This window comes from Ictidomys tridecemlineatus, chromosome 8 (assembly GCF_052094955.1).
Source record: "Ictidomys tridecemlineatus isolate mIctTri1 chromosome 8, mIctTri1.hap1, whole genome shotgun sequence".
NCBI classification, from domain to species: Eukaryota; Metazoa; Chordata; class Mammalia; order Rodentia; family Sciuridae; genus Ictidomys; species Ictidomys tridecemlineatus.
In genome coordinates this window covers 11,732,725-11,755,495 of record NC_135484.1, presented here as the reverse complement: position 1 = coordinate 11,755,495, position 22,771 = coordinate 11,732,725, and the positions used below count along the sequence as shown (strand labels likewise).

At 43.7% G+C, this 22,771-nt stretch overlaps 1 protein-coding gene across 10 annotated transcripts in view; it reads left to right on the top strand.

Moving 5' to 3' along the window:
- The window catches only part of Scaf8 (SR-related CTD associated factor 8), a 282,467-nt gene that overhangs the window by 118,109 nt on the left and 141,587 nt on the right, over window positions 1–22,771 (top strand). The gene's annotated exons all lie outside the window — the stretch shown is intronic.

The window sequence follows — 22,771 nt, the reverse complement described above, 5'->3', positions numbered from 1 at the left end:
CTGAAAGGCTTGTCTTTGTCATATTGCTCTGTTTAAGCTGCACTTGACAGCTGCACGTGACAGTTGGGAAATTGCTTTCAAAGTCTGGCATTTGGGTTTCAGTAGCCAATTTAAATATATAAGAAACCTATGTCTACTTAAAAATTTTTTCTTGAAGGCATTTGCATTCAGTATCTTTTAAATAAGGAATAAAGTAAATGAAACTGACAACAGGGTCCAATTTTGTTAAATGTCTTTTGGTAATGTTTTGGTAAGGGGCATGGGAAAGACTTGAATGTGATTCAATACAGCATTCCAACATAAAATCGATATAACCAGTAATAACTGTAAATTTAAAACCTCGTTTAGAAATTGAAGTTAAGATACATATTTGATACCATCCTTGGAGAACCCATTTATGTGTGAATTTTAAATGAAATTATGCTAAGTAATAATAATAACAAACTGTTCATGGCAGAAATGATCAAGAGAGAGATTTTATGAATGAATGCCAGCAGAGTGAGTATAGGAATTCTACCACATGCATAGTAAGGGATTTTAGTCTTAGTGATTGAAACTCTTGTCAGAGTCAGAAGTATTTGCTCTTAATTTGCTAGACAATTTCTGTCCACTGATTATTGATTATGCCTTTATCAATCAGGGAATACAAAGTCACCTTTTTTACTTTTATTATTGATCCCTGTGAGCTATTTGGGGGTATTAGTGGTAGCAACTTTTCCTCTCTGGTGCTCTGCAAAATTCTTGACGGTGTCTCTCTCTCAATGAATATTTGTTGCATTAAAATTAAATAGCCTGGTTGAGGCCTCAACCATGTGCTCATCATGTCCATTATATTTAACAGAGAAATAAAAAGATAGTTTTTAAATTTACCTTACATGTTCCCCTTACTGTTAAGGAATGTGGGGATAGAAAATTTGAGCTTCTGAAATATTTTGGAGGATAAATTCAGTTGTAAATATTTTTTCTTAAATACATGTATTTATATTCACCTTTTATACACCTATAACACAGGAAAATATATATTTCATTTTTTAAAATATTTATTTAGTTTTTAGTTGTAGTTGGACACAATACCTTTATTTACTTATTCAGTTTTATGTAGTGCTGAGGATTAAACCCAAGGCTTCGCACATGCTAGGCGAGCACTCTACCGCTAAGCCACAACCTCAGCCCCTATATTTCCTTTTTATTATATGTTTTTATCAGTATCCTTTATATCACTTATCCATCTTTTCCTATCTTCTGTTTTTTTAGAGCAAGTATGAATAGAATTCTCTATAGTTTAAAATAGTATAATAATAAATATTCTCCCCAGAAGCCAGGACTTCTTGTGAGTAAAAGTTTTCTCTTAAAAGCAGGAGTTACAGGATAGTGTGGGCTTTGAACACACCTTTCTCTCGTAGATGTCATTAAACACCCCAACAGTAAACTGTATTCTGAGGCACCTGAGTTGCATCCTCTGCCCAGTGACCTATCAGTCAAACTTTGGGAGAACATCACCTTGGCATAGTTGTCTTGTTGTAGAATATTCTTTTAGTAAGGAAAATCCTACCTTTATCACTGAACTCAGAGAGAGAGATAAAAATAAAATTTTGGGATATCATGGATTTTGCTAGAATTTATTCCCTAAAGTCAGAGTCGTACCTGAAGATGACAGTGACAGAAAGAATAGGCCCATGGAGTACAAATAGAAAAGCAGTTTGGAAAATCTATTTCTACACAGAAGTTTTATGTAGTAGCTGAGAGTTTTGAGTCTAATTCTGGCTTTTTATCTATTACCTCAGCTTCAATAAGAGTACTGTCGATTTTGTTTTAATATTAATTTTTTTTTAGTTTTTGGTGGACACAACATCTTTATTTTATTTTTATGTGGTGCTGAGGATCGAACCCAGCACACCACGCATGCCAGACAAGCACACTGCTGCTTAAGCCACATCCCCAGCCCGTGGCTGTCGAATTTTTTATCTAAAATATTCAAGCACGGGGCTGGGGTTGTGGCTCAGTGGTAGAGCACTTGCCTAGCATGTGTGAGGCACTGGATTCTATCTTCAGCACCGCATAAAAATAAAGTAAAGGTATTGTGTCCATCTACAACTAAAAAAATAATAATAATAAAATATTTAAGCTCAGGAATTACTGAGAAAATTATACAGTTATTGGGGGGGGGCGTGTCTTGTAATTTAACTCCCTAACAAATACTTCCCATCAGTGCAATTGTTGTATCTTTAAGCAGTATGGCAGTAGGACCCTTAGAGAGAGCCAGTCTCCTATCCTTAGCCAGTACTATGTCTTTGTCACATGTAACTTTTCCTAAAAATTCCTCTAGTCTTATTTTAGGCCCAAGATATATAGGTGAAATTCATCTTGATTTCACCTGACTTAAAGTTTAGCAACACCATGCATCCCAGATTGTCCCCAGTAGACCCCAGTTGATGCCTGTTGTCCAGTGTAATTACTTAACAGTGCCTGTTTTCACTCTGAAAGATGTTCTTCTATGGACAAGAAATTGTGTATTCGTCATATTTTTTTAATGTTTTAGTTGGACACAGTGCCTTTATTTTATTTTTATATGATGCTGAGAATTGAACCCAGTGCCCTGCACATGCTAGGTGAGAGTTCTGATGAGCCACAACCCCAGCCCCATCATTTTTTTTTAACTAATGGAATCAGATGAATCAAATACATTTGTTACAAGTTGTACAACACCACATGAAATATGGGTGATTTAGAAAGGAGACAGGGAGTAGGCAAAATTTTTGCATAAGTACATCCCTGTGCATGCAGGAAGGACTTGGGTTTCCCTACCAACTCCACTGTGGAAGACAGGTAGAGCAGCTTTCTGCTTTACATGAGGTAGCCAGTGCCTCAGATGGCTTTTAACCTTGAGCTAGAGATTCATTTGAACAAGCTGTTAAGGGCCTGCCAGGTAGCTGGTGCCATGGGGTACAATAGCAAACACCACAGATATGACCCTGTCACCACAGAGCTGATGAGAATTCTCCAGATTTGGCTGTCTGTCCAACCTATATAATCATTTTAAAGTTTCCCTTTTACTTTTTAAACCAAAGATGTAGGCTGCGTAACCACAGTCTGCAGAGTAAGTTTTATTCCTTCCAATTTCATATACTTAAAATAATTCTTTATTGGGTCATTAAATTCGTGTGGCGTTTCTCTGCAAAGAAGCAGCTGTGGCAGTTGTGACATCAGATTAGTTACACACCATAGCACCTGATACCTGCTCTGCTGGTATTGGCACAGTGCCTTCAGAGGGACTGTGAGAGTGTCCATCAGGATGAACACTTAAGAACAAAGCAAACTGGGATTTGCTTCCAGAACCATCCGAAGAATCAAGTACATACAAGGAAACCTAGCTTAATTAAAGTCACTTTTCTAGGGCCTTCAGTTATTCTTTTTTTTTTTTTTTTGGATACCAGTGATGGAACCCAGGGCACTTAACCATTGAGCCACATTCCCAGCCCCTGGTGCTGGGGATTGAACCCAGGACCTTGTGAATGTGAGGCAAGCACTCTACCAACTGAGCTATATCCCCAGCCCCCCAGCCCTTTTAAATATTTTATTTAGAGGCAGGATCTTGCTAAGTTGCTCTAGGGCCTCTCTAAGTTGCTGAGGCTGGCTTTGAACTTGCAATCCTCCTACCTCAGCTTTCTGAACCCCTGGGATGCACCACTGTGCTTTAGAACAGGAGGCAAGACAAAATCTGCTTTGGGGCAGGCAGCAAGTGGGATTTTAAGTGCCAGGCCAAGTATCTCAGGTTGGGCAGGCCAGAAGGTCACAGCCCAAGGAATCAGTCAAGGTGATGTCAGGCAGCCAGGCCCAGGGCCTTGTTAAGGGCATCAGGCCCTCTGAGTACTGGTGGGGTGTGTGAGAGAGTGGGTGGGAGCCTCCACTGTATGTAGTGGTCACAGGCAAGTGGCAGAGCTGAGCCAGTGGGAACAGCTTACTCCTGGGCAGGAGGCAGGCAGGTGTCCCAGCAGTGTGTGCCCTGGGAAGTGAGCTCAGCTCCTGGCCCTGCTTTAACAATTTTCTGCCGTTTGATTCTCTTGTCCAAATAATCCAGATGAGGCTGACAAGGCGTCCTGGTAGAGCAAGAAATGCGAGCATCTTAACCCAGTGACTGAACTGGCACCCGGGTCGAGCCGACAGCCTCACACAGCGAGTGCCAGCAGCTGGTGGCTTTACAGTGTAAAATAAAAAGAAAATCCCTCACAAACAGAGCACAAGTCATGTCCTGTCCAAATATGCCACTGCAAACAGCTGGGTTTGGCTTCAGGTGCAGCTGTAGTTTTGAAAAATTATGTAGAATATCCTATTTTTCAACACAGTAGGCAACAGACTGAATGCTTACTGTAGAAAATAAGTGATCTGTTTAATTTCCAACTTAATTTTTATGACCAGACACAACAAGAAATTCACATTTAACTCTGGAGGCTGAGGGTTTTTTCCCTTCAAGGGACCAGCTTCTCTTCTCTAATTCTAGGGATACGAGGGATGTGGCTGTGGCCTTCACTTTGAGTTGCTGCTATAGAACATTGAGTACCATTCTTTTCCTCTCAACACCAAATGGTTTTCTGAATGTGCACTGCTGGATTGTCTTTTTCATTTGAAAATACTTTGAAGTTCTTCCAATGTTATTAAGAAAGTTTATTTTTTGTTGAATAAAAACAGTAGCAAGTCTGTTTTACTTGAAATTAAGGGCAAAGATTGTTCCATGTGAAACAGGCAGAATCCTGTCATGTGAGGATGACCTGACTCAGATCCAGGGGAGTTAGCAGTCATCTAAGCGCCACTCCTCTGGTCACACAGGAAGGCCAACGACTGTGCATTCCTCAGGGCTCTGGGGGATGGCAGGAGATGATGCCTGTGTACCTGCACACCCACAACTGTCCTTTTATTTTCATGTGATTTTGAGGGATCATGTATGCTATTGACTTAATTGTCATTTTAATAACATTATATGAACCACACTTCCCTCCCCCCAGGATGCTGGTCACAGTGTGTTCCTGTGACAGTCCAGGGCTCTTACCAGTCCACTAGCTAGCCCTGACTGCGGGGAGGATGGGAGGAAGAGAATCACTGTGAAGCTGGTGGACAGGAGGGACCTCGGCCCCCAGGGGAAAGCCATGGAGTATTTGGGGGATAGGGAAAGGTGTACATTTGACCTGATCTATTAAGGAAAGGGCTTTGTGTTTACTTTGAAAGATGAAATACACCCTTGCAAAAAAGTGACCTAAAAGATCACTGCTGACCCTCAGTAACTGTGTCTGGAAGTACTCTCCTTCCCCACTTAGATCTCATATAGCTCTAGACTGAATTATTTGGGCGGATATTTCATTTTTCATTTTATGACAGCTTTATAGTGTGCATGTGTATATTGCATATATCCTATTTAAGGAGTGAAATGAAGTGAAATGATTGCACTTGTGTATATTGGGGCTGTCTTTTATATATTAGATTTGACACTTATGCAGGATTTTAAATGAGAAATGGGTGTGGTTGTATTCTTATTTCTAAAATTTAGATATCTGTGGCTTTTAGTGACCATCGTTCCTCTTAGAGCAACAGAAGCAAACACATTTGGCACAAGATGCTTATTTGAAAGTTCTGAACATTCTTTATGTTCCCAAGAGAACATTCTACTCAGAATTACCACTCTTCATTATACTTAGCTAAAATACAAAATGAATTGTAAGTGCTCGGTTGGGTTGAAGTTCAGGTGTGGGTATATTTACATGTGCGTCTGAGCACACTTAATAAACTTATTCCTCCTTCCACCAGGAAAACCCTGCCAGGACTGTGTTTATAGAGTGAGAGGTTTCCTTCTTTCCCTCCTTTCCTGTTCTTTTCTTTCTTCCCTCCCCTCCCCTCCCTTTCCTTCTTAATCCCTTCTAGAATGCAGAAACCAGAACCCAGTAGAGCAGGGAGCAGCTGGGGGGCAAAGGTTAGTGGGAGTTCCAGCCAGGGGAGGTGAGGACGCTGGGGTGAGTAAGAGCAGGTGAGAGATGAAGACTTGACCGTAAGGACTTGCAGAGCGAGGGGAGTGAAGGGGCACAGGTTGGTTTAATGTGGGGGCAGTTTTCATCACTTTCTAGAGGGGATGAGCCATTGGGGAGAAGGAAGTGGGGGGAGGGGCTGTGGGAACTCATTGCCCCGCCCACTTTCCACCTGGCAGCACTGTAGTTATGATCTCTGTGGTTGGGGCAAGGTAGTGCTGTTTAATTTTTATCTGATAGTTTCAGTTGAAGTTGGGGAAGTAGTATTCTTACGTATCAGACGTCACATCCGGATTCTGGACTCCTAGAGTCAAAGGAGTATTGGAAAATTGGGGATCTAGTCGTGGCCCTGGCAGGTGCTTAGACTGTTGCCACACCCGAGTCTCTTTCTCATACACAGGTGGCTTTAATATTTATCTTAAAAACATGAGAAGAAAAAGGGGCCCTTGTTCTGTAGCAGTCCTGGCACGGGCTCTGTAAATGCTGTCAGTCTCATCACCTGGGATGAGACCCGCCAAGGTGTGACTGTAGCTAGTGTGAGCATCAGCAGGATGTAGGGACATTCCCCACAGCAGCCTGGAGTCATCCTAGGGTTTTCTAAATGCTAAGTACTTGGTGAGAATCCTTGGGCCTTGATTCCTTCAGCACACAGGTCTGTATCCACTGCCTCTCAAGCATGGCAGCAGAGGCACTTAATTCTATTCAAATAGCAAAAACACACATCCCAGTCTGAGGTTCTCAAAAAACAAAAGAAGCCAGTGCCCATTCTATAGTGGTATGAATGGTGACAGACAACAGCTTCAACATCAGCATAACAGGCACAAATGATTATAGTCTTTAGTGACCCGTATTTGGCTTTGCAGGATAGCATTTTAGCATCCAGTAATTATTAGGTGCCTCTGTATGACACTCTCCTGGTGTTCTAGTTGGCAAGAGGTTGAATGAGACATGAGCTCCATATTCATAAACTTAGAGTCTCGTGGAGGGGATAATTTATAAAACAAAAACTAAAAAATGAAGTAGAAAGTATCAGAGTATAAGACTTTGTAGCCACTTTTCCCAGTTTTCAAATGAAAACAAAATGCATAAGTACAGATTTTCAGATTTTCTACATTATTATTTGATAGAATGGAGAAAAAAGGAAGTGTCAGAACTATAAAGAATGAGCTCACATTGGTATCAACTTGGCCTCAGGCTTTGTTTATTTATTTGTTCAGCCAGCAAATGAGTGGTCAGTGTTGCTGGATGCCAGAGAAATTCAGAGATCTCGCCCTCATTCACCCTCTGAGTCTGGTGGTGACAGTACAGGAGGCATGGCAACTGGGTTTGCACAGGGAGCTGCCTGCGGCGGAGAGGGATCCTTGAGGAAGGTTAGTCTGTGACTTCTGAAGACCCTAGGGTGGATTTCGTAGGAAGCTGGCTGTGAGGGTTGTGGACACAAGCCAAGAAAACTAAGTGGACCTCTTCAGGAGGGTGAATCTTTCTCATGTCTTTGAGTCATGATTTTGTCTGGTCAAAAAACATGGGCAATTTTATAGTTTTGAGAAAGGGAATGAGGGAAATATAACATGGTAGTGGGGTTTTAAATTTTTTGTTGACCTTTTCAATTAGGCTTGGAAAGATTAAAGGCAAGTGCCCTATTAAAGTATCAGGATTAAGCTTTTCTAGAAAGACAGGCAAAACATTTTCAAGCCACAGTGTTTATTAACCCTAGACATGAAAGATTTATAAGAGGCAAAAAGAAAGAAAGAAAATTTGATAGTGTTTCACATAACTGAATCCCAGAAAATCTTGGCTCTTCTTCTAAAAATCTTGAAATAAACTGTTTTCTGGAACATTAATTGGAAGACAGCTTGCTATCACCAAATTGTTAGTCTGCAGTAGAAACTCAAAACTGCTAACAGATGCACCCTACAGATTTTTAAAACATGGAATCATTTTAGCCAGCTGCCAAACCATTGATCTATATAACTTTTAAAAATATGAAATATAGGGCCTGGGGTTGTAGTTCAAGGGTAGAACACTCACCTAGCATGTGTGAGGCCTGGGTTCGATCCTCAGCACCACACAAAGATAAATAAGTAAATGTATTATGTCCATCTACAATTAAAAAATTTTTTAAATATGAAATATACATATAAGTGTACATAACTGTTTAACTGACAGAAGTGTTTCTCTTTGTTCTATATATCATAAACATCTGATTTCCAAATAGAGACTTGCCTTGAGTAGACTGAACCTATTTGAATTAACCTAGTAGTTTCTCCAAAAACAATGTAGATTAAATTCAGTTTTTTTAAAAGTAGAGTTTAGGTGCCAGTCCCAACTCATTTAATTCCATAACTTTGGGTAGGTCTCTTAGCTTGCCTAAGGATTTTCCACACTTCTTTAAAACCATATTTTTTCGAGGGTGTGCATTTGACATTCCTACAACATGCATAATCCATGATGTTAGAATATATTTAGGAAAAACTTTTCCCAAGTATTCAGTTTCATCAATGAAATGAAATTCACTAAGGCATCTGGGCCCAGGTCCACTTTATACCCATTTATATATTAACCATAATTGTTCCCATGAGGAGTCGAACAGAGTCAGTAGTAAACAGAACGTGTTTTGGGTTCCAGTCCACATTGGCCAGTCTACTCAAAAGCCACAACTCTTTAGGGTTTTGTTTAAAATGGGAGCATGAGTGAGTAGGCATCACAGGCTTAGTAGTCTGGGGAGGTGGGGAGATGGAGACCAAGTTTATGCAGGCTTGCCCACAACTCCTCCACAATCCACCCTGCTAGATACCTCTTTAAAAAAACAAGCAAGTAGGGCCTGGGGACATAGCTAAGTTGGTAGAGTGTTTGCATCTCGTGCACAAGGACCTGGGTTCAAGCCCAACACCACCTTTAAAAATTAATTAATTAATTAATTAAGCAAGTGGCCAGGTGCAGTGGTGCATGCCTAAAGTCTCAGCTGCTGGAGAGGTTGAGACAGGAGGATCGTGAGTTCAAAGCCAGCCTCAGCAAAAACAAGGCAACTCAGTGAGACCCTGTCTCTAAAATAAAATACAGAATAAGGCTAGGGATGTGGCTCAGTGGTCGAATGCCCCTGAGTTCATCTCCAGTACCAAAAAAAGAAGCAAGTGTCTCTCACCCATTTTTTTAATTGGATTTTTTTAAAAAAAATATATGTTTTTAGTTGTCAATGAACATTTATTTTATTTATTTATATGCAGTGCTGAGAATCGAACCCAGTGCCTCACACATGTTATGCAGGTGCTCTACCACTGAGCCACAACCCCAGCCCCTCTCTCACCCATTTTTATAATAAAATTCCAATCATGACACTTCCATTTTGCAAACCTTTGTTTGCAATCTTTATAATGTTTTAGGAACTTTTGCTAAATTTTGTAAGAATCTTATTTATTCCACTGCGTAGATAAAATTGGGTCTCAGGTTGTATATATTCTGTTTCTATTATTATGATCCTATTTTCTAAAATACACAAAACATGCATAGTGCTGAAAATTGTGTAAGATAGAGGTAAGTATGGATTAAATAATTTATAATCCTAAATCTGGACCTTTTTTTTTTCCTCTTTATTTCTAAAAATATAGAAATCTGTTTGCCATATAGAGAAAAACCATGCAGGTAGAAAACTGTAAGAGTCCCAGACAGGTTAGCTTAGCTGAAGACCTGTGCACCATGGAGCTGCGTCCGTGCGGCAGTTTTGCCCCTTGCTCAGCCTATTGGCTCTGGCCACAGGCTCTTTCTCTTCAAGTCTCCGCAAAAGTTAGGTAATGATGTGTCTGTGCAGGGCGCTGGCTGCAGTTCATCCACGCAGGGCAGAGAGTGGAGTAAAGAGGTGGCCATGAGTCCTACTGGGCCTGACCACTTGGGCCTGCGGGACTGCCTTACTGTGACATTTTGTGAAAGATATTCCAAAAGGTTTAGAGATGAATTTGACAGTTTCAACAAAGGGAAGCAGAGAGGGAGGATAACTCCACAGGATAACCCTGCTGGTGCAAGTCACATGGCACGTGGTGCTGAGGAACAGATCAAGGCCTTGGGACCAGTTCTGAAAAGAGCCAACAGAAGACGACTCTTAATTCAAGATGAGTATAGAAGAGCTGTACAAAACTGTGGAAGGTGAACTGGAAGGCTAACAGTGGGCTGGAATGTGGCTCATGTAAAAAGGGGACGTTTTAGTATTGCTCAGAGCCAGAGAAGCGCAGCGGGGAAAGGAGCAAGCAGCCGTGGCCTGTTAATAGATGTGGGAGCCAGAGCTTTACGTCCAAGGGGTCAGAGCCTAGGAGAGGTGCAGAGATGCCCAGAGGTCCTAGTTACACTGTTGCTGCTCTGGCTAGAGAAACATCCCTGGGAACTTGGGTTACCAGATTGGCCCACAGCATGCTGCAGACAGGCATGTGGTGAGCAGGGTAGTACTCTGATGCTTTGAAAATATTTTAACCTTCAAGCAAAGAAAAAAGTAGTTTCCTAGAAGTGCATGCCAGTGAACTTGTTACTCCCAGCATGATGCCGAGAGGATTTAGTTAAAAGACTTGTCACTGTTAAGAACGGGTTCTCTGCCCTGGGGTCACTAAGGACAATTCCTGCCAGAAAAATAACCAGCTTTGAAAGAAGGTTATTTCACTGCGGATGAGAAAGATGTTGCAGATGCTTATGGTTCAGTAAGGGAGCGAGGCAGTCAGTCGCTCAGTTTCTTTGCAACAAGGAGGGAGGAGTTGGTCTGGATGGCAGTGCAGCGTGGCTGGCTTGCTCCACTGGGCTAATGGCTTAGTGTGAGCCTCAGGGAGGAGGGCTGCCAGGGGGGTGATGCAGGCTCCTGATCTCAGACGCAGCCAGGGGGAGTTGGCCTGTCCTATTTCTTTTCTAGCAGTTATGTCTGGGAAGCCCAAATCTCTGCCCTTTCATGTCACAGAGCATAAGTCCAGTTCCTCCGTTGTATTTCACTTATTTTAAGCCACTGGCCTTACAACCCCTCAAATGCCCCCAGCCATGGCCTGAGAGTTGTGGAGCAGAGGTCAGAAGACAGGGCCTGGGTCAGAGGAGGGAAGACATGCCCAGTGGATGAAGATGGGCCCAGACACAACAGGAAGGAAGTGAGGGAGTCCGGGGACCGCCCAGAACACAGGGCGAGGAGCTGGTTCCCCTGGGAGACAGAGCGTTTCAGAGAAAAGGTGTTGTGGTTCATGAGGGTTCCCTCCATCCTCCATGAGTCCTTGCAGATTGTCACAGGCTTGTTTAAAGGGGCTGAAAAGGTACATCAGACATGCCTTCTTCAACTTGTTTATTACTGATTTAAAAGAGGAAATGGATGTCAGGCATGTTAATTAAACCCAGGAGTGACATGAAAGTGGGAGAGAACTAAAATGTTGGACAAGTTCTGTGTCTGGGTCCAGAAAGCTCAGCTGTTCAGGTGTGGGGAGGAGGCAGCGGCTTGTCAGTTGGGACAGACCATTCTCAGTGCTCAAGAATACGGTCCAGGCCTGGGGATGTAGCTCATGCAGTAGCGCGCTCGCCTGGCTTGCGTGGGGCCTGGGTTCGATCCTCAGCAGCACATACAAACAAGGTTGTTGTGTCCGCCGAAAACTAAAAAATAAATATTAAAAAAAAAAAAAAAAGAATACGGTCCAAGCCAAGATGATTGACAGGCCATGACAAAGTGATTCTGTCTCACACAGATCAGACCGCAGCTATGGTTTTTAAATCTGTTCCGTACATTGAAGAACAAATTTTGAGTTTGTTGAAGGAGAATGACCTAGATATTTTGGCACCACGTGTGTCAAATGAGGACTAGTGTGGGGGGAGATTTGAGGGGTTGTAAGGCCAGGGGCTTAAAGTAAGTGAAATAAAGTGGAGGGATTGGACTTATCCTTTGCGACCTGGAAGGGCAGAGATTTGGGCTTCTCAGACATCACTGTTGGAAAAGATTAGTGAGGCTTTGAGGGATCGGTCCTGCCACTAGAGAGGAGCAGGGACAAAGGCCATTTGGGGAAAGAGACAACTCAGGGATCCCAGAGAAGTTGGTCTATAATGAGAGACGTTGGCCTGTAAGCCCATCTGCACCTGAGATAATGAGGTTCCAGGTCTGTCTTTTGATGTGTGGTTGTGATTACCCATGCATCACATGCAGATTCAGAATCATTGGTAGACAAGTTTGTGATATTTAAATTGTGTCCTCCTTGTTAGGGACGTGGTTCAAAACTGAAATTTGGGGGTTATCTTGTATGATATGGGCATCAGTTTCCACCTGGTTCATTCCGTGACCTCAGTAGAGAAACTTGATTGAAACGAGAGGCCAAGGAAGAGCGGTCAGTACCGTGAGGCTGAGAGGCCTCGTTTTCTTATCTCCACTTCCAGGGAGAGACAGCAGAGCACTCCTAGAATAGATGAAAGTGTGCTGTGGGTTTTTTTATATTCATACTTTGAATTTTTTTCTTTTTTTTTCAGATGGGCAGGTTAATAAAATACACATTTTAATGTAAATTAAAATTTCAAGAATTTGCATATTATAAATGTGCAGCATCTTAGCTGATAAAAAGCTGATCCTGGCTCAGGCAGTGCTGCTGTGGCCACAACCTAAGATCAGATATTCATGGGAACTTGGTTTCCAGCCTCCCACTCTAGGCACCCTTACCCTCCTGGGAAGATAAGATGTTAGTGGGTTGACGTGCACAATTTCCTCGTGTCCGCAAATGGGGATGCTGTTAAGGCGGAGGGAATTCTTTTTCCAGGTCTTAGGTTTATCATTTTTGTTTGTTTTGTTTTTAAGCTGCTCAGGGCCTCACTTAGTTACTGAGACTGGCCTCAAACTTGGGATCCTCCTGCCTCAGCTTCCTGAGTCACTGGGATTACAGGTGCGCACCCCCCAGCTGAAAATCAGCTCTTAAATGACAGGTGCCTTCCCTGTTGCTTGGGATACCATTTTACCAGCCACAGTACTTGGCTTAGTAGTTTGTTTTGTCTTCCGAATGGCTCCTGGGAAGCTCTGTGGGGACTGTCATTGTCCACACCTCCCTCCTCCCTCTGCCTGTCCTCTCTGTTTCCTCTCCACCTTCCCTGTCCCCTCTTAGAGAAAGCCTTTGAGGGCACCTGGTCCAAACAGTGCCCGTCTTTCCCTCTCCCTGTCGTTCCACTCAGGTTTTCCCTGGAGCTGCTGCTCCGGCACAGCCCCCCAGGTGGGACGCGCACAGTCACTCCCTGATGGGGGACTGGAGAGAACTTGCAGAGAGTGCACTTTCATCATCAGGGGTCAGTAGTAAAAGATAAGCATCCAAACCCATCTTCGGTTCTGGAGGGCCATTTTGCTGTGGAGTGAACCCACTTCAGGGTTCTTGTCACCGAGGTGCCCACCTCTGCCCCCTGAGTAGGGAGAGAGAGAAAACAGCACACACAGCAAATTTTAAGCCTCGGGTAGGCAATAGATGAGTTTTGGTATATCCCACATATCACATGGGATGTATTTATAAATTATTATTATTGTTGCCTAATTTGGCAACCCTACCCTTTAGTTTCCTGATGCATATCAATTGTCTCTCTGTTAGAAGGTTTCTCAGAAGAAAACTAATGTCATTCTTGCTCCTAGTATGCAGTACCAGGCTTCATTCAGGACTTTGTTGGAATAGAACTCAAATTTCGAAAGGTGTTCCCCTGCCTCATCCCCTCGGTCTTCTGCTTTCTCTACCCAGGAAGCCATACTGACTATAAATGAAGATGACTGCTGAAAGGGTAACCTGGAGCCATTCCTGCTTTGTCATTTAAAACAAAGTATTTGCAGATGTGGACTTTAGGACTGTAACCAGACTTAACAGATGACTTGTACACATCTCAGCTGATGGACCTTGTTTCCTTGCAGATTCACAGTGAGGTTCAAAATGGGTGGCTTAGAGTTTAGAAGTAGAAATGAGGGTTGTGGATTTATATTTTTTCTTTCTGCAAGAGAAAAAAAAAATACTTTGAACCCAAAGAGGACCTTCCTAAAGAGAGAGAGTTGGCTTAGTAAAGGCCATCCCACCTGTTAAGAAAACAAGCCAGGATGTGGGTTTTTTTACAGCACAGTTTTTACAAGGAACAAAATGGAGTCAAAGTTAACTGCACTGACTGGGCCTTTTGGCCATGAGAGTATAATGAAAAGCTGCTTCAAAGTACAAGGGCCACATAAATGGGAAATGGATATATTATTTCATAGCTGATATTCGCTACCAAGCTTTTAGTTGTTTCTTACCTATAAAAATTGGTTATGCAGTTAAAATACCAGCAGCATTAAAGGCCTGAGACACAGTTGGAATAAACCAAAAATAAAGCTAGGTGCGGTGGCGCACACCTATCCAGCAACTTGGGAGGCCGAGGCAGAAGGATAGCGAGTTTAAAGACAGCCTCAGCAACTCAGCAAGGCCCTGAGCAACTTAGTGAGATCTGTCTCAGAAAATGAAAAGGACTGGGGATGTGGCTCAGTGCGTAAGCACCCCGGGTTCAAACCCTGCCCACTGCCCATCCCCCACCAAAAAAAAAATAAAAGATATCCCATAATATCCACTGAGATATTTTTAAATTATTGCATTGAAATATAATTGAGGATTTGATATATTTTTTTAAAATCTTAATATACTGTCACAGATGAATTGTATCTTGATTTTCATTTTTTTCTTAAATGAATAGGCATAATTTTTTTCGAGTCTTTTAATTCTACTTAAGCCCCTATTGTCAGCACTTTTGAGACCTCTGAAGAATGGTTATTGCATATGTTAAGTAAACTACAAATAAGATAATGGCAGATGAATGCCCATCTTCCAGTCTCTGGGAACTCCTACTAGTTTTATTTTATTACTGCTCTTCCCTGTCATTATTCCAAGCACCAGCCCCTCATTGCCCTGTGGGGTGTCTGTGTAAGTCCATCTACTATGCAGACTTTGGACACCTTCTCCAAAGTGACGCCATTAGGCATCCTGGGAAGTGTGCCAAAGAGTGAGCCCAGAAAGCGGGGGAAATCTGGCTCATCACAATTCCAGTGAGGAAGAGCGCCAGAGTTTTGACAAAACTTTTTGGCAGCGAGGCACATTTAAAATGATTTCTCGCACGAGCTTCCCTGGCAGCTCTAACCCAACAGTGGGTCAGGATGCAGAAGAGCCCTTTGTTGGGCTGGGTTCTTCCTACACTCAACCTGCAGTTAGAAGACCAAAACCCCTGTAGCCACCCTGGAGACGCAGACCCTTGTTGCGGGGTAAACAGGTCTGTTGAAACATCACAGGGGAGAGAAGAGACTTAGGAACAGACGTGGGCTTCACCTGCTATGAGCAGGAGGCGCTGAAGGAGCTGAAGGAGCCTCTGCAGGTTAATGGGGCTGCTGGAGAAGGGCTAAGGTGAGCGTCCACTGGCAGTTTGGCACCTGGCCCAGGTGCTGCCTTCCCTCCTCCCTGCAGGGCTAGATTTACAATCAGACCTCATTCCCTCTCCCAGGACTGGTTAAGGCTCACCATGTTCATATTGCCGTTTAAGGGCAGGGATAAATAGCTAAGGGTCTGAAGAGGCAGAAATATTTCCTTTAAGATTGCCAGAGAGGACACTGGAGCTTTAGATGTGTTCCAGGGCAGGTGGTTGGAAAAGTCAGTAGCAGTTTCTCTTGAAGACAAAAAAGAATCGAATTGCAGACTTTTGTAAATTGGCTTGGTCTCAAAAGGGACATAGTCTTGTGTAAAACTTTCTTACAAACAGTTTACATTTACGGCTGAATTCAAGTTGTCCTGGGACCTGTTGGAATTTTGTTTTCTTCTTTCTCCTGTCTCCCAGCCAAGAGACCAAAGCCAGGACTACCTGGGCCTGTTCCACCCTGCCCCGTGGCACTCCATTTGTGGGTGGCTCCAGGTCAAGGCCCTCCTTCCCTGGGGCCACAAGGATCCCTGGGCCTTACCTATTTATGTATCAGTTAGATACAGATGATAGTGTACTTAACGCCTAGAGACTTTTGTGGCCTGCTTGCCAGTATGTATGTGATTGGCAGAAGGGAGGGACAGACTGAGAAAAAGATTTAGAGCTGATTTGTGTCCTGAAATTTTTACACCCAGGTCTGACTAGAAAACCTCCTTTCATCCTGAATTGCCATTTATCAAGTGGACAGGCTCTCCTGCTATACACATTGTCATTTCAGGGCGGGATTCGTTCCCAGGGAAACAGTTCAGCTTCCCAAAACGTGCTGCTTGATGCCAGGGAGGACCGGCTACAAAAAGGTAGCAGGGAATTTTGATGGATATCAGATTTATTTAATATTTAACTTTAATTTAATATTCATGGGATCAAGGAAGCGGATTCTGTGGGATTTGGTTTGAACAGATTCAGTGGTGGTGTTTAGAATCATCTTAGTTGGAATGCTTTGGTTCATAGGGCTTAGAATAAAATGAGTTGTATCTATTAGGTCAGTGGCTTTTAAAGTCTGTCTTTTAGAGGCTGTGGAGGAGGAGGAGGAGATGGGGTCCCCCAGAGTCCGGACAAGCTTGGCTTCTTCGCAGGCTGCTTGGCACTCATGTCTTACACACCAGATCTCACAGCTTAGAAAGTAGGAAACTCACGCAGACCCATGCTTGGGAACCGTGGCATGCCTGGCTCTGACGTTTGGTTTCAGCTCTTCCAAGTCAATTCATAGTGGATAATAAGATGTGATTTCACTGAGGCACAAATGTGAGTGGCATTGACTGCGGGCTGGTGGGTGGCAGTGTGTCGCCCAGCTGGGTGAGTCAGCCCTGTTGGCCACCGTCAGCCACACGTCCACGCAGCCTCTTTCACTGTGATTGTACACTATAGTGGGATTTGTCATTTAAGATTTGCTGATATCTGAGATGTAAAGGGCATTTGCCTTTCACAAATGTGTTAGGTCTTCTGAAAAAGGAATAGGACTCTGGACAGCTTAATGGAATATAGGTGCTTATACCCAGGGGAATTGTTAGGTGTGGTCTGGAAGCTTCCATGCCACATCACCTCCTGAACATGTGAGGAAATTGTATTGAGCAGAGATGCAGCATGCATCAGCTCTCAAACACTACAAAGGAAGAGAGATTTCTTACCCCAGATCTTGGCCAAGGCTTCTAAGGAATATGGTTATGGAAAGCCACCCATTTTTTTTTTAAATCATGTCTTGTTCTATTCTGTGCTTTTGGATATGCCTGAGACAAATGTTCCCAAGATGGTGCTGTGTTTGTAAAAAATGAAGTTCTATTAGTGGTTCATTAATTTAGATCATATTTGGAGTTCTCTTTGAATTTGTTAAAATAAGACTTTGTGCCTTCCCGAAATCTGTCCTTCAGCTAAAAAGAAAAAAGCCGAGTATTGTGATGTGTGCTTATAATACCAGCAACTCGGGAGGCCGAGGCAGGGGCATGGTGAGTCTGAGGCTAGTCTGGGCAGCTGACATCATATTTACTACAGGTTAAATCCCACACTCTGGGACTGCTAGGGATGTTCCTGGTGGTGGTAGCCTTAGGGGAGGCCTTGCTAGGAACGAGTGACCTTCATTGCTGTACTTGTGCCCTGCCTTGCACTCGCTTAATGGATGTGGAGCCTGGTTTCTGTCATTGTCACTAGAGCATGGAAAGCACAAAGCTCAGCTGAGCAATGGAGTCAGGCCCTGGGGGCATTGACTGGCCAGCCACTCCAAACACACAGGCAACTTGTCTTTTTTTTTTTTTCCTACTTTCCTGTAGTTTTGTTTTGTTTTGTTTTTGTTTTTGTTTTATTTTTTAGTTGTCCATGGGCCTTTATTTTATTTATTTATACATGGTGCTCAGAGTCAAACCCAGTGCCTCACATGTACTAGGCAAGCGTTCCACCACTGAGTGACAACCCCAGCCATCCAGTCACCTCCCTCTTTTAAATGCTTATTCTGGACAAGAAGAGACAGCACATGCTGCAGAGTAAGCCTCAGCGGGAGGCAGAGCTGGCCCTGTGAGGGCGTCCAGGCATGCCCACCAACCTGGATCTTGTGGGTGCTATTCCAGTCTTAAATACCAGGAGCCACCGCTCCTGGCTGCCTGTCCCTGCGCTGGCTCTCAAGGGCTCCAGGTGCTGTTCCTGTGTCGCTATTCCACGGGTTACCTTTCCCTTGGGCTGCGTTTTCTGGCATCCAATGAAAGTGTGTCACTTGTCATTTCTTTGACTATGTCAGTTCTCTGCCATTAATGCAGTTTGCAAATTGGTTTCTGTAGCTATTAAAAAAAAATAGCATCTGCTCAAATGGGCGGCGTGTGGTCTCTCCAGCTCAGCTGTGAAGACAGCTGAGGAAACCAGATTGAGTTTGCGCTCAGCAAACTGGATACAAGGAAAATCAAAAAAAAATTTAAATGGATGATTGTTCACTTTCAAAAGGTTTCTTTACCTCAGGAAAAAATATTAATAGGATTTCTTTAAACATCAACTCTTTTCAGTACACTAAAAATAAAATTTAATGTCTTAAGTTTCTAGAGCATTCTTTGTGCAAACAGGTGGCATGTCTATAGGAAAAATTCTAAGTCTCTTAAAGTTAACTTTAAAAATTATTAAAAATTTTTATCCAGTGGGTTCGATTCTACAAAAAAATTGATAGTGGTCACTGTGACTTGGAGGTAGGGAAGAGTACATCTTGGTAAGTGATGGTTTAAACGTGACAAACTTTAAAATGAGGGTACTACAGCATGTGACCCACATGCATCAACCTGTTCTTGAAGACCCAGAGTCCAGCTTTTAACCCTTAAGCTGGAAGGAGGGCCCTCTAGGCTCTCAATGAAAATTCTTTATGCTCAGCATGGGCCCTGGCCTGGAGGCTGCAGGCAGGGGAGGTGACTCCCCAGTGTTTGGAGTGCATGTCCTGGGGCTGTTTTACACCTCTGGCCTCAGGTGATTCACTGATGGACTGGCCTTCCATGACAGCGGTTTAGTCTTATTTCACTTTTATCCACACCTTCCCTCATGCCTCCTTGAGCATCGTTATTCCCCCTGCCTGGGAGTCAGGCTCTTACCAAAATGAGTTTGGACACGGGCCTTGCTCTTGGCTTGTGTCTCGTTCCGTCCTGTGGACTTGGCGGTCTATTGTAAGGTTGCAGAACAGTGCCTGGGTAACCTGTCCTTTCTGTGTAAAGACTTCTGCCCTCTCCCCCATCCTCCACCTGCAGGGTGTCCAAGTACAGAATTGCCAGATCATATATAGCCCGAGCACAGCACCGGCTGTGGCACATGTGGGCCCTGGTTTTCTGGGAGTGGTGAGCAGAAACTCTTGTTTGTTTGTTTGTTTGTTTGTTTGCTTTTTGTACCTCAGCAAAGGCATGAGCATTGGCTTACTGATTCCTGGGTGCTTGTGGTGATTCCCTCCACTGTAGTAGAAGTGGTCCAGAGAGAGAGGGAAAGGACTGGGTTGGGACTGGGAACAGGGTGGAAAATGGGAGTACTGTGGCTGCTGCTGACATGAGCAGAGGTGGCTGGCTGTGCCCACAGGGTAGAGAAGAAAGGGAAGCGTGTCCCCTGCAGGGGGATGCAAGGCCTTGTTCCTTCTGTCCATGGGTGTCTAAGAACATGGCCGGCTGAAGGACGAGTGGCCCTTTTCCTCCTCCATGAGGGGCTTCCCACAGAGCCTCTCAGTCCCCACGGTCAGCCCTGAGGCCAGGTGTTTGTCTCCCTCTCACATTTGAGTGACCAAGGAACCCGAGTGCTTACAACCATCCTGCCACCTGCCTCCCTCAAGCCAGCTCACGGCATGGGACCCCACCACCTCTGGAAACCGCTGGGTCCATTATGGTCCCAAAGTCTACCTTATACTCTGATCATTTGTGCCAAGTGGTCTAATTTTTCAGGATGTACTGTTTGAGATTTTTTAATTGAATGAATAAGGGACATTGATGGACCAAGAATAAGAGCATCATGTATTCTTCACAGACTCATCTCTGCGTGTATTGGGCAGGGTGGGGCGGGGAGCGTGGAACCTCAGAGCCCCAGTTTGCTGATGTTTTAAATGGAAGTTGTGTGCCTTGCAACTCCTAAGGCCTGTTTTAGTGCTGATGTGATCTATCTTTCTATTATGGTGGAACTAAGTAACTTTTTTATGGACTCTCGTGGATCACATGCACAGTGCGCATGTGGACATGAGGCAGGAAACGTGACCTTGGTGAAATAGAGGAGCCCTGTGTGTCCCCATCATAGGAGTAACCTCCCCTACTAGGCAATGATTGCCTGATTTATTTTAGTTATTCTCACGCTTGGCACTTGGAAAGACACGCCTTCATATTGTTCTATTGTAATGGGACATGGCTGCACACATTTTAAGTAGGTTTTTAACTACAGAACAATAAAACATTTAGCAAATTATGTGAGAACATGTCTGCACACTCTGCTACTGCAGCTCTGTGCCAACCATCCAGCTCCCATATGGGCTGACCAAACGGATCAGCTGGACGAGGCAGATTGGGGTCTGGCATCCACGAGTAACTCTGGCACTTTCCCTTCCACATGGCAGGACCGGCTGGCTGAGGCTTGGGTCTCAACGGCTTTTGGAAAGGTGCAGAACATTCCAAATGTCTATGATATTGCTCTATCGCCTTTTTGTCTAGCCCACTGGATGTTGATCCAATATGATGACTGCTGGAACAAATCATCCCCCCTGTGGATTTTCCATCCCCCTGGCTTCTTAATCACAAGCCTTTGTCTTTTGTGGAGAAGGAAGGAAGAGGAGGACATGAGATTAAAGAATTTTCCCGGTGAAGGCATGGGTGTGCAGGAGACTCATTCCAGAGGGTTAGAGGCTCTCTGCAGACTCTCCCATTTTGTTCTCCCTGCCTTCTTTTTTATCAATTATAATTTAGAAATGACTCCTAGATTATATACAACTCCTGGCCTGCTAGTAGGTCAGTTGGAAATCAGTTAAGGATGAAAAATGGAACCACCCCACAGGATCTTTTCCATAGTGCAGAAGTCAACTGCATTTCTGTTTCTTCATGCATTGTGTCCCTCAAAAGGCACTCTCTCTGCCTGGTCCTTTCCCCAGCCTTGCTCTGTGACCTGAGTCACTGACCTGGGGACCTGGTCACTGTTCCTGCAGCAGGTTGTGTGTGCTAGGAGAGGCTGTCGCTGCTGTGAAGCAGCGGGCCACTCTGCAGCCCTGGTCACTCGCTGCTCGGCCTTCATCGTGGGCCAGAGAGTGGGATGGCCACTCCCCTGTCTGGATACTCAGGGATCTGAGGGGAGCAGCCTTTGAGAGGAAATGCATGTCATTTGGGAATCAGGCACATTTAGTTTGAAATCTAGGCCCTGCTCCCTCCTTGGTGTCTAATCTTGGCCTTGTTATTTGACAAAAAAACTTCAGTTTTCTTGTTTGCAATGTAGGATTGATGAATAGATCTATTTGCAGGGCAGCTTAGACTAAGCGAGAGGTGTTACCTGGAACCGGTAGACTCCTGGGCATTTGCGTCCGTGTAAGGAATACCTTTGTTTCCATGGGTCTCAGTTGTGTCTGGTTTACACAAGTGTAACTAATTGAGGATTTCCAAATGCAGGAAAGCTGCAGAGTATAATCATCTCATCGTGAGCTGCAGAAAACTGCTTCTAATTCATTTTTTTCTTTCTTTTTTTCCTTTTGGTATCGGGTATTGAACCCAGGGACACTTTACCACTGAGGTACATCTCCAGCCCTTTTAATTTTTTATTTCGACACAGAATCTCACTAAGTTGCTTAGGGCCTGACTAAATTGCCGAGGCTGGCCTTGAACTTACAATCCTCCTCCCTCCGCTTCCTGAGTTGCTGAGGTTATAGGCATAAGCCACCACACCCAGCTCAGGTTTGTATAAAAGTCATCTTGTTCTTTGCACCAGGTTCCCAATAAAAAGTAGGAACTTTCTTGGGCCCCCTTTTTAATTTACAGTATTATGGAGGGGTCTTGATGTACACTGGTAACTGCTAGTGAGAGTGACCCCTGACTGAGGGAGAAGGGAGAATGGATTTCTTTACAAAAACTCCAGCTACTTAAGGAGTTTCGAAGAAGCCACCTGTCACATCCCAGCAGCTGTGGCTGTCCGTAGCAGCTGGATCTCCTTTTATGTGACAAGGCATTAAATGCAGTAACTTGTGTTGGCTTTGATGTCATTTAGGTGGAAGCTCCGAACCAGGTATAAAAGCTTCTGCGCAGTGGTACAGCATACAAACAGTGCCCTCCAGGGGAGAAGCAGGCAATTAAAACCAATATGGCTTCAACCCTGGCGCTCCATGTATATATATATATATATATCTCATGCCTCCCCCGCCCAGAAAACCATGATCGTGAAAACACTTGCCAGGATGCCATAGTACATTTTACATACTGTTTGTTGAAGTTCATTTGTCAAGACAGAAATATTTATTTCTCTTCCCTGCCAACAGAGAGACAAGCACAAATTTAGTCCGTGTTAGTATTGTGTGCATTTACAGGTCTTTCTTCCTTGTTCCCACCCCATAATTTGAGTAAATTTGTGTCTTTTTTTTCTTCTGTTCCCCTGTGGTCTCTGTGCCTTTACCACAAAAATGCTGATCTACTGTGGACAATAACCCTAACCCTGCTACAGCCTCAAATCTTATTCAGATCGAAGAAGGTGGCTCCGGAACTTGAGTCTTGCAGCCATTGAGAGTGAAATGACTGAGCTTTTGAGTAGAATTTTAAGACACCTTTTTAAAAATCAACTTTTTAAAAGTCCTAATTTATGTTCAAAAGATAAACATACTAGCAAAGCACTTCGAATAATCCAGAGTAATAGATGACATCTCAGCA